Here is a 14,324-nt window from a genome sequence, read left to right on the forward strand (position 1 = left end):
TGAATTACCAAAGTAATATAATATAGAGGAATTGCATATACCCCACCTCCCCCCCATTTTTTTTCTGTATTTCTATCTTACTTCCCTTTCCCTTCTCTTATTTCTCTTTTCTTCCTTGTTATTTCTTTTGTTTTCTTTTTTTTTAATTCATATTCTCTCTATACCACTTTCAATCTCCTAACTTTTGCTATCTATACATAGGGTAACTATCTAAATAGGAGGTTGAGTCTATACATTCTTCCATAAATTACCAGTTGAGTGGTTAGAGTTCTCCAAAGGTGCTAAGTTAGTTTAACCTCATTCCCTCACTCCTTTCTCTTTAAGTATAACATCCTTCGTCTGAAATTAAGTTTTCTATATGCCACCAGATATGGTACGCCTTTTATGAAACTAAGGAATATATTCTTAAGTAATAATTAAATCCAATATCTATAGTCTTAGAATCTAACTATAAATGTATTAATAATGAAAACTTGTCCTTAGATAATGTACTGTTGATATTGGGATCTGTTAACATTGTCTTTCTCCGAAAAAGAGGGATATTGGAGCTATTCAAGAACAATACAAATATATAAGGGGACAAAAGAAATATTAATGGGTTTCCACATGCTACCTTTCAGTTCTCATTAATGTGTGCTTTTGACCCCTTGGAATTTTCTGCAGCTCGGCTTTGCAAGCTTGAATAACGTGATGATTTCTGAAAGCACTTATCAACGTTGAATGAATGGAAATGTGTAACTAAAAGTAGTATAACTTTAATCCCCAAACTGGAGGTTGTATTCTGCACCCTTGAGTAAATCAGATCGGAAATGATCTCATATAGCAGAAATGAGTAGTTTCTGACAGTGGGGGAAGAAAGAGATCATAGAATCAGAATTTTGAATCAAAATTCAAAATTTCTGCTTTAACACTTAACCAGCAGTCTTGACCTTGGGCTTATATTCTTGGAGCTCAGCATTCCCCATGCATGAAATGGGTAATATAATAGATACAATACTTTAGGGCTGGCTGACCATTGTATCAGTTAGATTCCCAAATGTATAAAAAAAAAAATATATATATATATATATATATATATATATATATATATATATATATATATATACATGGAAAAACATTAGCTCAACAGTTTCACAAAGCTAGAAAGAATCATGAGCAGTATGAAAAGACAAGGAAAGAAAGGACCACAAACAATACAGGTCAATTCAACATTAGATGAGGTAATATCTGCAGCTGATGGAATGTCAGACAAAGAGTTCAGGATATACATGCTTCAGATGATCTGGAGTCTCAAGGAAGACATTATTCATCAAATTCAGACAATGAAAAATCACTTTGACAATGAATTACATAAACAAATCCAAGAAGCAAAAGATCAACTCTATAGGGAGATAGAGGATATAAAAAACAAACAAACAGAAATCCTGGAAATGCAGGAAACAATAAACCAAATTAAAAACTCAAATGAGAGTATTACCAGCAGAGTAGAACACTTGGAAGATAGAACTTCAGACAACGAAGACAAAGTTTTTCAACTTGAAAAGAACATAGACAGCTCAGCGAGAATGTTAAGAAATCATGAGCAGAACATCCAAGAATTATGGGATAACATCAAGAAACCAAACCTAAGAGTTATTGGGATACAAGAGGGTACAGAGGTCCAAACCAAGGGAATGAGTAATCTATTCAATGAAATAATACTAGAAAACTTCCCAGACTTAAAGAATGAAAAAGAAATCCAAATACTTGAAGCCTACAGGACACCGAATATACAAAATCATAAGAGATCCACACCAAGACATATAATAATGAAGATGCCCAACATACAGAATAAGGAGAGAATCTTAAAAGCCACAAGAGAGAGGAAGCAGATTACATTTAAGGGTAAACCAATCAGGATAACTGCTGATCTTTCAACACAGACTCTGAAAGCTAGAAGATCCTGGAATAACATATTTCAAAAGCTGAAAGAAAAGGGTTCCAACCAAGAATCATGTATCCAGCGAAATTAAGCTTCAGGATTGAAGATGAAATAAAAATCTTCCATGATAAGCAAAATTTGAAAGAATTTGCAGCTAGAAAACCAGCTCTTCAAAACATCCTTGGCAAAACATTACAGGAAGAGGAAATGAAAAATAACAATGAAAACCAACAACGGGAGGTAGTACAATAAAGGAAAAACTAAGCATAGAGGAAAAACTAATCATGTTAAGTATCATACATAACCAAATATGGCTGGAAATACAAACCATATCTCAATAGTAACCCTATATGTTAATGGCTTAAATGCACCAATCAAAAGACATAGGCTAGTAGAATGGATTAAAAAAAAAGATCCAACAATATGCTGCCTACAGGAGACTCATCTGATAGGAAAAGACATACACAGACTGAAGGTGAAAGGTTGGGAAAAATCATATCACTCATATGGACCCCGGAAGCAAGCAGGGGTGTCCATACTTGTATCAAATAAAATAGACTTCAAGCCAAAGTTAATCAAAAGGGATAAACAAGGACAATACCTACTGCTCAAGGGAACCATACACCAACAAGACTTGACGATCATTAATATATATGCCCCAAACAATGGTGCAGCTACGTTCATCAAACAAACTCTTCTCAAGTTCAAGAGTCTAATAGACCACAACACAATAATCATGGGAGATTTTAATACACCTCTCTCACCAATGGACAGATCTTCCAAACAAAAATTGAACAAAGAAACCATAGAGCTCAATAATACAATAAATAACTTAGACTTAATTGATATATACAGAATATACCACCCAACATCAAGCGGATACACTTTCTTCTCAGCAGCACATGGATCCTTCTCAAAAATAGACCATATATTATGTCACAGGGCAAAGCTTAGCAATTACAAAGGAGTTGAGATACTACCATGCATTTTATCTGATCATAATGGAATGAAATTGGAAATCAATAATAAAATGAGAAAGGAAAAACCCTACATCACATGGAGATTAAACAATATGCTACTGAATGAACAAAGGGTTACAGAAGACATCAAAGAGGAAATTAAAAAATTCTTAGAGGTAAACGAAAACTCAGAAACAACATATCGAAATCTTTGGGACACTATGAAAGCAGTACTAAGAGGAAAATTCATTTCATGGAGTTCATTCCTTAAAAGAAGGAAAAGCCAACAAATAAATGACCTCATACTACACCTCAAAGCCTTAGAAAAAGAAGAACAAATCAGCAGCAAATGCAGTAGAAGGCAAGAAATAATTAAAATTAGAGCAGAAATCAATGAAATCGAAACAAAAGAAACAATCGAAAAAATTGACAAAACTAAAAGTTGGTTCTTTGAAAAAATAAATAAGATTGATAGACCACTAGCCACACTAACAAAGAGAAGAAGAGAGAGAACCCAAATTACTAGCTTACGGGATGAAAAAGGCAACATCACAACAGACAATTCAGAAATACAGACGATAATTAGAAATTATTTTGAAACCCTATACTCTAATAAAATAGAAGATAGTGAAGGCATAGATAAATTCCTTGAGACATATGAACTACCCAGATTGAATCAGGAAGATATAAACAACCTAAACAGATCAATATCAAGGGAGGAAATAGAAGAAGCCATCAAAAGACTACCAACCAAGAAAAGCCCAGGACCGGATGGATATACAGCAGAGTTTTACAAAACATTTAAAGAGGAACTAATACCAATACTCCATAATCTATTTCAGGAGATAGAAAAAGAGGGAGAACTCCCAAATTCATTCTATGAGGCCAATATCACCCTGATTCCCAAACCAGAGAAGGACACCTCAAAGAAAGAAAACTACAGACCAATATCCCTAATGAATTTAGATGCAAAAATCCTCAATAAAATTCTGGCAAATCGTATACAAAAACAAATCAAAAAGATTGTGCACCATGATCAAGTAGGATTCATCCCTGGGATGCAAGGCTGGTTCAATATACGGAAATCAATAAACGTTATTCACCACATCAATAGACTTAAAGATAAGAACCATATGATCATCTCGGTGGACGCAGAAAAAGCATTCGACAAAGTACAGCATCCCTTTATGTTCAAAACATTAGAAAAACTAGGGATAACAGGAACTTACCTCAAAATTATAAAAGCTATATATGCTAAGCCTCAGGCTAGCATCATTCTAAATGGAAAAAAACTGAAGGCATTCCCTCTAAAATCTGGAACAAGACAGGGATGCCCTCTCTCACCACTTCTATTCAATATAGTTCTCGAAACACTGGCCAGAGCAATTAGACAGACGAAAGAAATTAAAGGCATAAAAATAGGAGAAGAAGAACTTAAATTATCACTATTTGCGGATGATATGATCCTATACCTAGAAGACACAAAAGGGTCTACAAAGAAACTACTAGAGCTAATAAATGAATTCAGCAAAGTGGCTGGATATAAAATCAATACGCATAAATCAAAGGCATTCCTGTATATCAGCGACAAATCTTCTGAGCTGGAAATGAGGACATCTACCCCATTCACAATATCCTCAAAAAAAATAAAATACTTGGGAATCAACCTAACAAAAGAGGTGAAAGATTTATACAATGAAAACTACAGAACCCTAAAGAGAGAAATAGAAGAAGATCTCAGAAGATGGAAAAATATACCCTGTTCATGGATAGGCAGAACTAACATCATCAAAATGGCAATATTACCAAAAGTTCTCTATAGGTTCAATGCAATGCCAATCAAAATCCCAACAGCATTTCTTGTAGAAATAGATAAAGCAATCATGAAATTCATATGGAAAAATAAAAGACCCAGAATAGCAAAAGCAATTCTAAGCAGGAAGTGTGAATCAGGAGGTGTAGCGATACCAGATTTCAAACTGTACTACAAAGCAATAATAACAAAAACAGCATGGTACTGGTACCAAAACAGGCGGGTGGACCAATGGTATAGAATAGAGGACACAGAAACCAATCCACAAAATTACAACTATCTTATATTCGATAAAGGGGCTAAAAGCATGCAATGGAGGAAGGATAGCATCTTCAACAAATGGTGCTGGGAAAACTGGAAATCCATATGCAATAAAATGAAACTGAATCCCCTCCTCTCACCATGCACAAAAGTTAACTCAAAATGGATCAAGGACCTTGATATCAAATCAGAGACTATGCGTCTGATAGATGAAAAGGTTGGCTCCGATCTACATATTGTGGGGTCCGGCTCCAAATTCCTTAATAGGACACCCATAGCACAAGAGTTAAAAACAAGAATCAACAAATGGGACTTACTTAAACTAAAAAGTTTTTTCTCAGCAAGAGAAACAATAAGAGAGGTAAATAGGGAGCCTAAATCATGGGAACAAATTTTTACTCCTCACACTTCAGATAGAGCCCTAATATCCAGAGTATACAAAGAACTCAAAAAATTAAACAATAAGAAAACAAATAACCCAATCAACAAATGGGCCAAAGACCTGAACAGACACTCCTCAGAGGAGGACATACAATCAATCAACAAGTACATGAAAAAATGCTCACCATCTCTAGCAGTCAGAGAAATGCAAATCAAAACCACCCTAAGATACCACCTCACTCCAGTAAGATTGGCAGCCATTATGAAGTCGAACAATAACAAGTGCTGGCGAGGATGTGGGGAAAAGGGTACTCTTATACATTGCTGGTGGGACTGCAAAATGGTGAGGCCAATATGGAAAGCAGTATGGAGATTCCTGGGAAAGCTGGGAATGGAACCACCATTTGACCCAGCTATTGCCCTTCTCGGACTATTCCCTGAAGACCTCAAAAGAGCGTACTACAGGGATACTGCCACATCGATGTTCATAGCAGCACAATTCACAATAGCTAGACTGTGGAACCAACCCCGATGCCCCTCAATAGATGAATGGATAAAAAAAATGTGGCATTTATACACAATGGAGTACTACGCAGCACTAAGAAATAACAAAATCATGGAATTTGCAGGGAAATGGATGGCACTAGAGCAGATTATGCTAAGTGAAGCTAGCCAATCCCTAAAAAACAAATGCCAAATGTCTTCTTTGATATAATGAGAGCAACCAAGAACAGAGCAGGGAGGAAGAGCAGGAGGAAAAGATTAACATTAAGCAGAGTCATGAAGTGGGAGGGAAAGGGAGAGAAAAGGGAAATTGCTTGGAAATGGAAGGAGACCCTCATTGTTATTCAAAATTACATATAAGAGTTTGTGAGGGGAATGGGGAAAAAATAAGGAGAGAAATGAATTACAGTAGATGGGGTAGAGAGAGAAGATGGGAGGGGAGGGGAGGGGGGATAGTAGAGGATAGGAAAGGTAGCAGAATACAACAGTTACTATTATGGTATTATGTAAAAATGTGGATGTGTAACCGATGTGATTCTGCAATCTTTGTAATGTTTTGAATAACCAATAAAAAAATTTAAAAAAAAAAAGAGGTAGAAGTATATCCAGGGGCATTATCTGTTTTTAACTGTTTTGGAACGCCCACAGTGGCAAAATTTTCTAAGCAATGAGCTATAACAACTTTAGTTTTTTCTCCGGCATGAAGGGAGCCCATCAAAAATTCAGAAGAAGTATCAACTGTAACATGCAAATATTTTAATTTTCCAAATTCTGGCAAGTATGTGACGTCCACCTGCCAAATATGGTTAGGTATCAGTCCTCTAGGTTTGACTCCAAGATTAACTTGTGGTAAAAAGGTCACACAATTTAGACATTGTTTTATTATTTGTCTAGCTTGTTCCTTAGTTATTTTAAAATGCTTTTGTAAAGTATTAGCATTGACATGGAACTTTTTATGAAAATTTATAGCTTCTTCTAGTGTAGAGAAAATATGTATGTCATGAGTAGTTTTATCTGCGAAATCATTGCCCAAACTAAGGGCTCCATGCAATCCTGTATGTGCCCTGATAGGTCCTATAAAGAATGGATCTTTTCTGTCCCAGATTAGACTTTGTATAGCTGAAAGCAAAGAGAAAACAGTAGAGGAAGGGGAAATCCTACCAGCATCTTCAAGGGATACTATATCATTAAGTATATACTGACTATCGGAAAATAAATTAAATACAGAATCTTTAAACATCACAAAAGCTTGTAATACTGCATTAAGCTCCACCTTTTAAGCTGATTGTTTGGGTACTAAAAATGTAAAAGTTTGATCAGGTGTAACTATTGCTGCTGTACCATTATTTGACCCATCAGTGAATATATTTGGAGCATTCATGATAGGTGTTTTTCTTGTCATTTTTGGAAAAATTACAGGATGCAATGACCAAAAAGACAATAAAAGATTAGATGGTAAGTGGTTATCAAATGAAACATTAGATTTGCACATGATTATTGCCCAAGTATTTAACTCATTAGCTAACTCATCAATTTGATTCATAGTATATGGAGTAATAATTTTATTGGGAGAAATTCCAAACACTCCCTTTGCTGCTTTTATTCCTTTGAGTATTAATTGTCCTACAGCCTCAGGATACCTAGTAAGAATAGTGTTAGGAGAATAAGATAAATGTATCCATAATAATGGACCTTCTTGCCAAAATAATCCTGTAGAAATATTTTTTGTTGGAAGTACAATAAATAATAAAGGCAAACTTATATAAATTCTATCCAAATGAATATTTTCCATATATGTTTCAATGATTTTTAATGCCTTTCTTGCTTCAGGTGTTAACATTCGGGGTGAATTTGGATCTGATGGACCTTTTAGGATATCAAATAAAGTCCCAACTCTCCTGTTGGTATACCTAGATAAGGCCTTATCCAATTTATGTCTCCTAATAACTTTTGAAAGTTGTTAAGTGATTTGAGTTGATCTACTTGTACTTGAATTTTTGGTGGATTTACAATGGTTGAGGATAATAGAACCCCTAAATAATTAATTGAAAAATTTAATTGTACTTTATCTATTGCTATCTCTAGATTATACTTTTTAATAAGTTTGTAAGTGTGGCATAACATTCTAGCAATGTGTTTTTATCTTTGTGTGCTAATAATACATCATCCATATAGAGAAATATTTGTAGTTCAGGATTTTGATTTCTAAGTGGCTGGATTGCTTTGTTAACATAAATTTGACACATAGTTGGGCTGTTAGCCATCCCTTGAGGGAGTACTTTCCACTCATATCTCTGATCAGGACCTTCATGATTCAGTGCAGGGATAGTAAATGGAAAACGTGGACTATCCTCAGGATGAATTGGAATTACAAAAAAAACAATATTTAATATCTATAACTAAAACATATCAAGTTTTTGGCAAAGCAGACAATTGAGGAATCCCTAATTGAGCAGGTCCCATAATAACCATCTCATTATTAATGGCTCTTAAATCTTGCAATAATCTCCATTTACCAGATTTCTTTTTGATGACAAAAATGGGAGTATTATGGGGAGATACAGAAGGTTGTATATGTCCTTCCGCTAATTGTTGTTTGACCAGGTCTTGGGCTGCTTGTATCTTTTCTTTAGTCAGGGGCCACTGAGAAACCCATACTGGTCTTTCTGATTTCCAAGGAATTTTTATTGTCTCAGTGGCCCTTTCTGAAAATCCAACCCATGTCTGTCCGTTCCTTGATCTATTTGTATTGGTGCTGCTATACCTTGTTCTTGTTTTTCTAATCTTTTTCCTTTCCTAAAACCTTGTCTAGTTATAATAGTGGGTGCATTTTGGTTGATGTTATTTGTTAATGTCAAACCTAATTGATTTAGGACATCTCGTCCCCATAAATTTACGGGAAGATGATCCAATACATATGGCTGTATAGTTCCTTCACATCCTTCAGGATCCTTCCAATCTAATACCATTGCACTTCTATGGGGATTAGTCGCCACTCCTAGGCCTCAAAGGTTTTGAGTGGCTTGTTGTAATGGTCAATGTTCTGGCCAATCTTGATGAGAGATGATGCTAAGGTCTGCACCTCTATCCAGTAGCCCACTAAATTCATGTCCTTGAATATTTAGTTTTAGCATGGGGCGAAAATCTAAATTTAAAGAAAGCATAGCCCAATCTACACCTGTGGAGCCTAATCCCTTGGAACCTCTTTCTATAGTACAACTGGAAAATTTATCATGTAGGCTGGGTATTATTAGTAACTGTGCTATTCTATCTCCTCGTGAAATTACTGATATACCTCTTGGAGAACTGGCTATAATTTTTATTTCACCTTCATAATCGGGATAAATTACCCCAGGACTTATCATAAGTCCTTTTAGATTAGAAGAGCTACGTCCCAATAATAAGCCTACTGTTCCTTTGGGAAGAGGTCCTTTTACCTCTGTGGGAATGATTTGAACTCCCATCTCTGGAGTTAGTACTGATCTGGCGGAGGCGCAGATGTCCAACCCTGTGCTCCCTCTGGTTTGTCTGATGAGGGATCTGATGGACAATGTGTCCTGGGCACTACCCTGATGGGGTTGCTGGGTTCATCCAGTGCTCCGTATATTTGTGATTTTGGGCCCCGGAACATTGGGCCCCCCTGTCCATTTTTTGGCAATTGAGCCCGATGTCTTTCTCCATGATATCATGGATAAACACCTGGTCCTTGTTCATTTTTTGATAATGGAGTACCCTCTTTGGTGGTTTGAGAATGGCATTCATTAGCCCAATGTCTCCCTCTATGGCATCGTGGGCAAATACTCGGTATTCTACTCCTTTGATACCTAGTTTTGTTAAACCCTCCTCATATGGGGCAATTCCTTTTAAAATGTCTTGTTTGTTCACAACTGTAGCATGTTCTTGGCCTGGCATCTAAAGCCTGTTTTACTGCAGCTGCCATGACTTGCCCTTGTTCATTAATGTCTCTACACAATTTAATATATGTGTTTAATCTTCATGTTTCCATGGTCTAATGACTTCTCTGCACCAATGATTCGCTTGCTCATAAGCCAGTTGGCATTGCTTGTTCTGTATTACCAAAAACTCTGGTAGCTGTTTGAATAAGCCTATCTACAAATTCAGCATAAGATTCATTAGCTCCTTGTATTACCTTAAATAATTGACCTTGTTAACCTCCATGCCCTTGTAATGTCTTCCATGCCCTAACCACATCTGCAGCAATTTGTGCATATACACCAGGATCATATGCAATTTGTTGCTGCTGATCCTCATAAGGTCCCTTTCCTAACAACATATCTAGATTTCTCTGAGGATAACCAGCTGCTGCATTTTGCCTAGCCATATCCTTGCAAAATTCCTCATTGGCAGCCTTCCATAACAGGTATTGTCCTCCATTTAGCACAGCTTTACACATATTAGCCCAATCTGCTGGTGTCACGTTCAAGTTGGTAATGGATTCGACCATGCTTACAGTGAAGGGTGCTTGAGGACCATAGGTTACAGCCTCTTTTAGCTGCTTCACTTTTTTGAAATTGAAACCATGGTGAATTCGCTGCCCTCCTGCCTCAAATACAGGGCATGTTAATATTTGAGATCCTGTCTCAGGATCCCAAATATCAACCTCGGGGGTTGGGGGCCTCCCAGCATATGAAGGTGGCCTTGTTGGTTGGTCACTTATGTCCTCTGGTGATAGAAAGCTGTTAGTAGCAGTCTCCTGTAGAGGTGGTGCTGTTGGTTGGACACTTACACCCTTTGGTGATAGAAAGGTGTTAGTAGCAGTCTCCTGTTGTAACTTTCCCCCTGATGGCTTTTTCTGCTTTACACTTTCTTTCTCTGACTAGCTTAAGAGACCTTTGGACTAAGCAAACAAGATACGAACATCCACAATGGCAATGTGCCAACTGGCAGAATCCCTGGGCTTTTCTTTTCTATTCTTTTAGAATCTTCACCATGATGGTTCCATTGTGATATATTTAACAACTCCTCCTTAAAAAGCCATGGGCTATATTTTTGTATTGTATCAACATATGCCCTGACTGCTCTTGATTTTACTGGGATGCCTTCTTCCTCTAACAATTTACTGAACACTCTTTTGGTTTGTTTTTTACTAATTTCTGATCCCATATTTCTAATATAATACAACCCAACAACATGATGACAAACAAAACCAATATAGAATGAAGTAAAAATGAAACAACAAAAAATCATTATAGCCTTTCTAACCTCCTGAAATGGGCATCCGTCCTTTCTCCCTATCTGTTCCTCAGATGTAAATAGTTTTTCCTCAAATGTGAGCAGTTTTTCTTCTGTCTAACTCATCTCCAGGGACAGGCAACTTAAAACAAAAGTGAAGCAAAACAAAAGAAGAATCTTAAAATGGCTACCCATCCTCTCACCCTGCCCTCAGGGGCAAGCAGTTTACCTTATCACTTACCCTCAGTGTTTCCCCATGCGGCCCACCAAATGCCGCAGTCTGGCTGGGCACAATTCAGGAGCCACTCGTCAAAAGAAACGAACTTTATTTTTAGAACCACACGCGCCAAAAAAGCTCCTGAGGAAAAACCTTCAGAGCCCAACTGCCACCACTGGCTTCCCACAAGCCTCTCAACCTCCCCCACTCCTCCTGCTCTTGAGGCCGATTGGCTGGGTTGTGTGGGCGGAGCCAAAGAAGTCCCCCAATGAGCAGCTCCGTAGTCTGAAAGGGCGGGGAAACAGCCCAATGAGCATCACCGCAGAGGAGCCAATCAGCTAGAAGTTTCTGGGGCCGCTGTAAGCCAATCATCAGCTGGCAGTCTAAAAGTTTGCTGGGGCCCCTTCGGCTGTGGCTCTCAACAGTAGGTAACAGAGAAAGTGTTGATGAAACCACAGTCAGAAAATCCGCAGTCTGCAAAATCAAGTTCTTCATGAACATCAGCATCACTGATTAACTGACAAAAGGCCAAGAAAACAGAGGACAGCGACTGGGGTTGTGGCTCAGTGGAAGAGTGCTTGCCTAGTGCTTGGGAGAAACTCAGTTCAATCCTCAGTGCCACATAAAAAGAAAGAAATAAAAAGTGTAAAATATACAATAATATTAAAGAAAAAAACAACGAGGACTGAAAACCTACTAACAGATTTAAAAGTGTCATCGTCAACAATGCATTGGGACTTCAGATTATCATAAATGTGCTTGACACAAATTAGACAACTTACAGAAACTGGACCATTTCTTTGAGAGAGACAATCTCCTACAACTTACACACAAGGGGAAATACACAAAACAGATGAGCCCATGGCTGCTGAGAAAAAGAGACTCAATAACTAATTATTTCCCAAAAAGGCAAGACAAAGCTCTGACATCTCAAATAGGCTTCCATGAGACACATAACAACTGCCACCAGTTTTCTACTTTTTTGCCAGAACATAAAAGCTGAGTTAACACCTCCTAAGTCTTCCTGAGGCATAACATACCATATTATCCAAATTAAATAGATAAAGAAAAGTATTAAATAGAAAAGAAGACTATGAATGATGCTCATAATCACAAATGCAAAATTTAATCATAAATGCAAAAAAACTGTACAATTAAGTCATCACACTCCAGGTGTCTATGCAAATGATGTGAAAATTATGGGCACAGGAATCCTCACTGCAGTGACTACAGCAGCCATATCCGGAACTGCCCAAAGCTAGATGCAAGGAAGATGCACCTTTCAATACTGAATGGACAAGCTGAAGCTTAACTACACCAAAGTAATCACCCAGAAAATGAGCTCTGCAGCCTGGAAAAATACAGCACCCTTAAAGGCAGACTGGTAAGTGAGAGAAGCCAGTTTGAAATGGCCAAGTGCTGCAAGATTCCAAGTCAAAAACATTCTGAAAAAGACAACATTATAGATGCACTAGCAGAACTGATGGGTGCCAGGGACTTAGGGAGCAGAGAGGGAGGAAGGAATGAGGAGGAGTGATGAACAGGTGGAACACTGGATGCCCAGAGCAGTGAAACTCTTCTGTATGATATTATCTTATATACAACGTGACACACAAAATCACATCACAAGGAAGAGGAACCCTAAAGTAAAAGATGAACTTTGGCTTATGCTAAATGTTGCTTCATCCATTCTCTTTATCAAATGTTCAACATTGGTTTAGTAACTAACAAACACCCTACACCAATGCAAAATGTTGAAAACAGTGGAGACTATCAGCTGGAGAAAAGGGGTATTTGATACTATGTGTAATGGCACATTTAATTGTCACCTTGATTGGGTTAAAAGATGCCGATGATTAATGGGCTTCTGAATGTGTCCATGAGGGTATGTCTACAAATGATTGGCATTTGGGATAGTGAATCAAACTGGAGAACCTCCTTAAGCTAGGCAGCACCATCCAATAGGACGGTGTCTTGGGTGGAACAAAATTCTTCACTCTCCCAAAGTGGACTCTGCCAGTGATTCTCTAGTGAGTTTCCAGAATCTTTGGTCTGAACTAAGGCAGCACCATTGATCCCCCTTGTTCTGAGGCTTCAGCCTCTGGGACTCTGCAGCTACTACTTCTCAAGCTCTTGAGCCTGCAGATGGCCACTGTGGACATCCACTTTCGGGTCAAGTAGGCTAACCTAATGAATCCCTTTTGATAATCATACTTCTTCTTGATACTTTTTCTCTAGAGAACACTGACTAATAAACTATGTAAGCCTAAAATTGCTCATAAAAACAAAGTTTATCAAATAAAGAAGTAAATAAACTACGAAGCCATGAAGTTTTAAAAATGTATACATAAGAAACAATATTATATGCTAAATACCTTTTTCATAATAATGCAAAAATAAAGCAAAGAGGAAGAGTCATAGTTATAAATTTCAAAAGTATGAACAAAAGCAAGAAAACTGATTTTCAATACTATTTTCATCTGGAAAGAAATTGGATAAGTCTTCAAGACTCATTCCCACTGCTGGTGTAGTGGTGTGCACCTGTAATTCCAGCCACTAGGGAGGTCAAGGCAGGGAAATGGCAAAAGTTTGAGGCCTGTCTCAGCAACTTAGCAAGACACTCAGAAATTCAGTGAGATTGGTCTTCATCCAAAATAAAAAAGGAGTCTGGGACTGTAGCTGAGTGGCAGACCACTTGTTAACATGTGTGAGGCACTGGGTATGATTCTCAGCATAAGATATTCTACCCATCTACAACTATACAAAATATTTTTTTTAAAAAAAAGAAAGAAAAAGAAAAAATAAATAAGAAGGGCTGAGCATGTGCTCAGTGGTCGAGTGCCTATAGGTTTATTCCCCAGTAAAACACCTGTCCACCTCCAGAACGTTGCTCACAAATTGAAATTTATTTCTGGAAGATAACTAAGCATGAGCAAGTCCATGGCATCAATACTCAGCACTCAATAAGAAAGCAAATAAATAAACAACAGTCTACAATACTAATTCTTTTGGGCTGGAGAGTAGCTTGGTAAAATACATGTAATGAGAGATAAAAATGATTATAATACAAAGGTA

General features: G+C 37.4%; 1 protein-coding gene across 1 annotated transcript in view; it reads right to left on the minus strand.

Annotated features, from left to right (window-relative positions):
- Window positions 1-14,324, minus strand: part of LOC143638420 (uncharacterized) — a 254,715-nt gene that overhangs the window by 7,354 nt on the left and 233,037 nt on the right. The gene's annotated exons all lie outside the window — the stretch shown is intronic.

The sequence above is a fragment of the Callospermophilus lateralis genome, chromosome 20, assembly GCF_048772815.1.
Source record: "Callospermophilus lateralis isolate mCalLat2 chromosome 20, mCalLat2.hap1, whole genome shotgun sequence".
NCBI classification, from domain to species: domain Eukaryota; kingdom Metazoa; phylum Chordata; class Mammalia; order Rodentia; family Sciuridae; genus Callospermophilus; species Callospermophilus lateralis.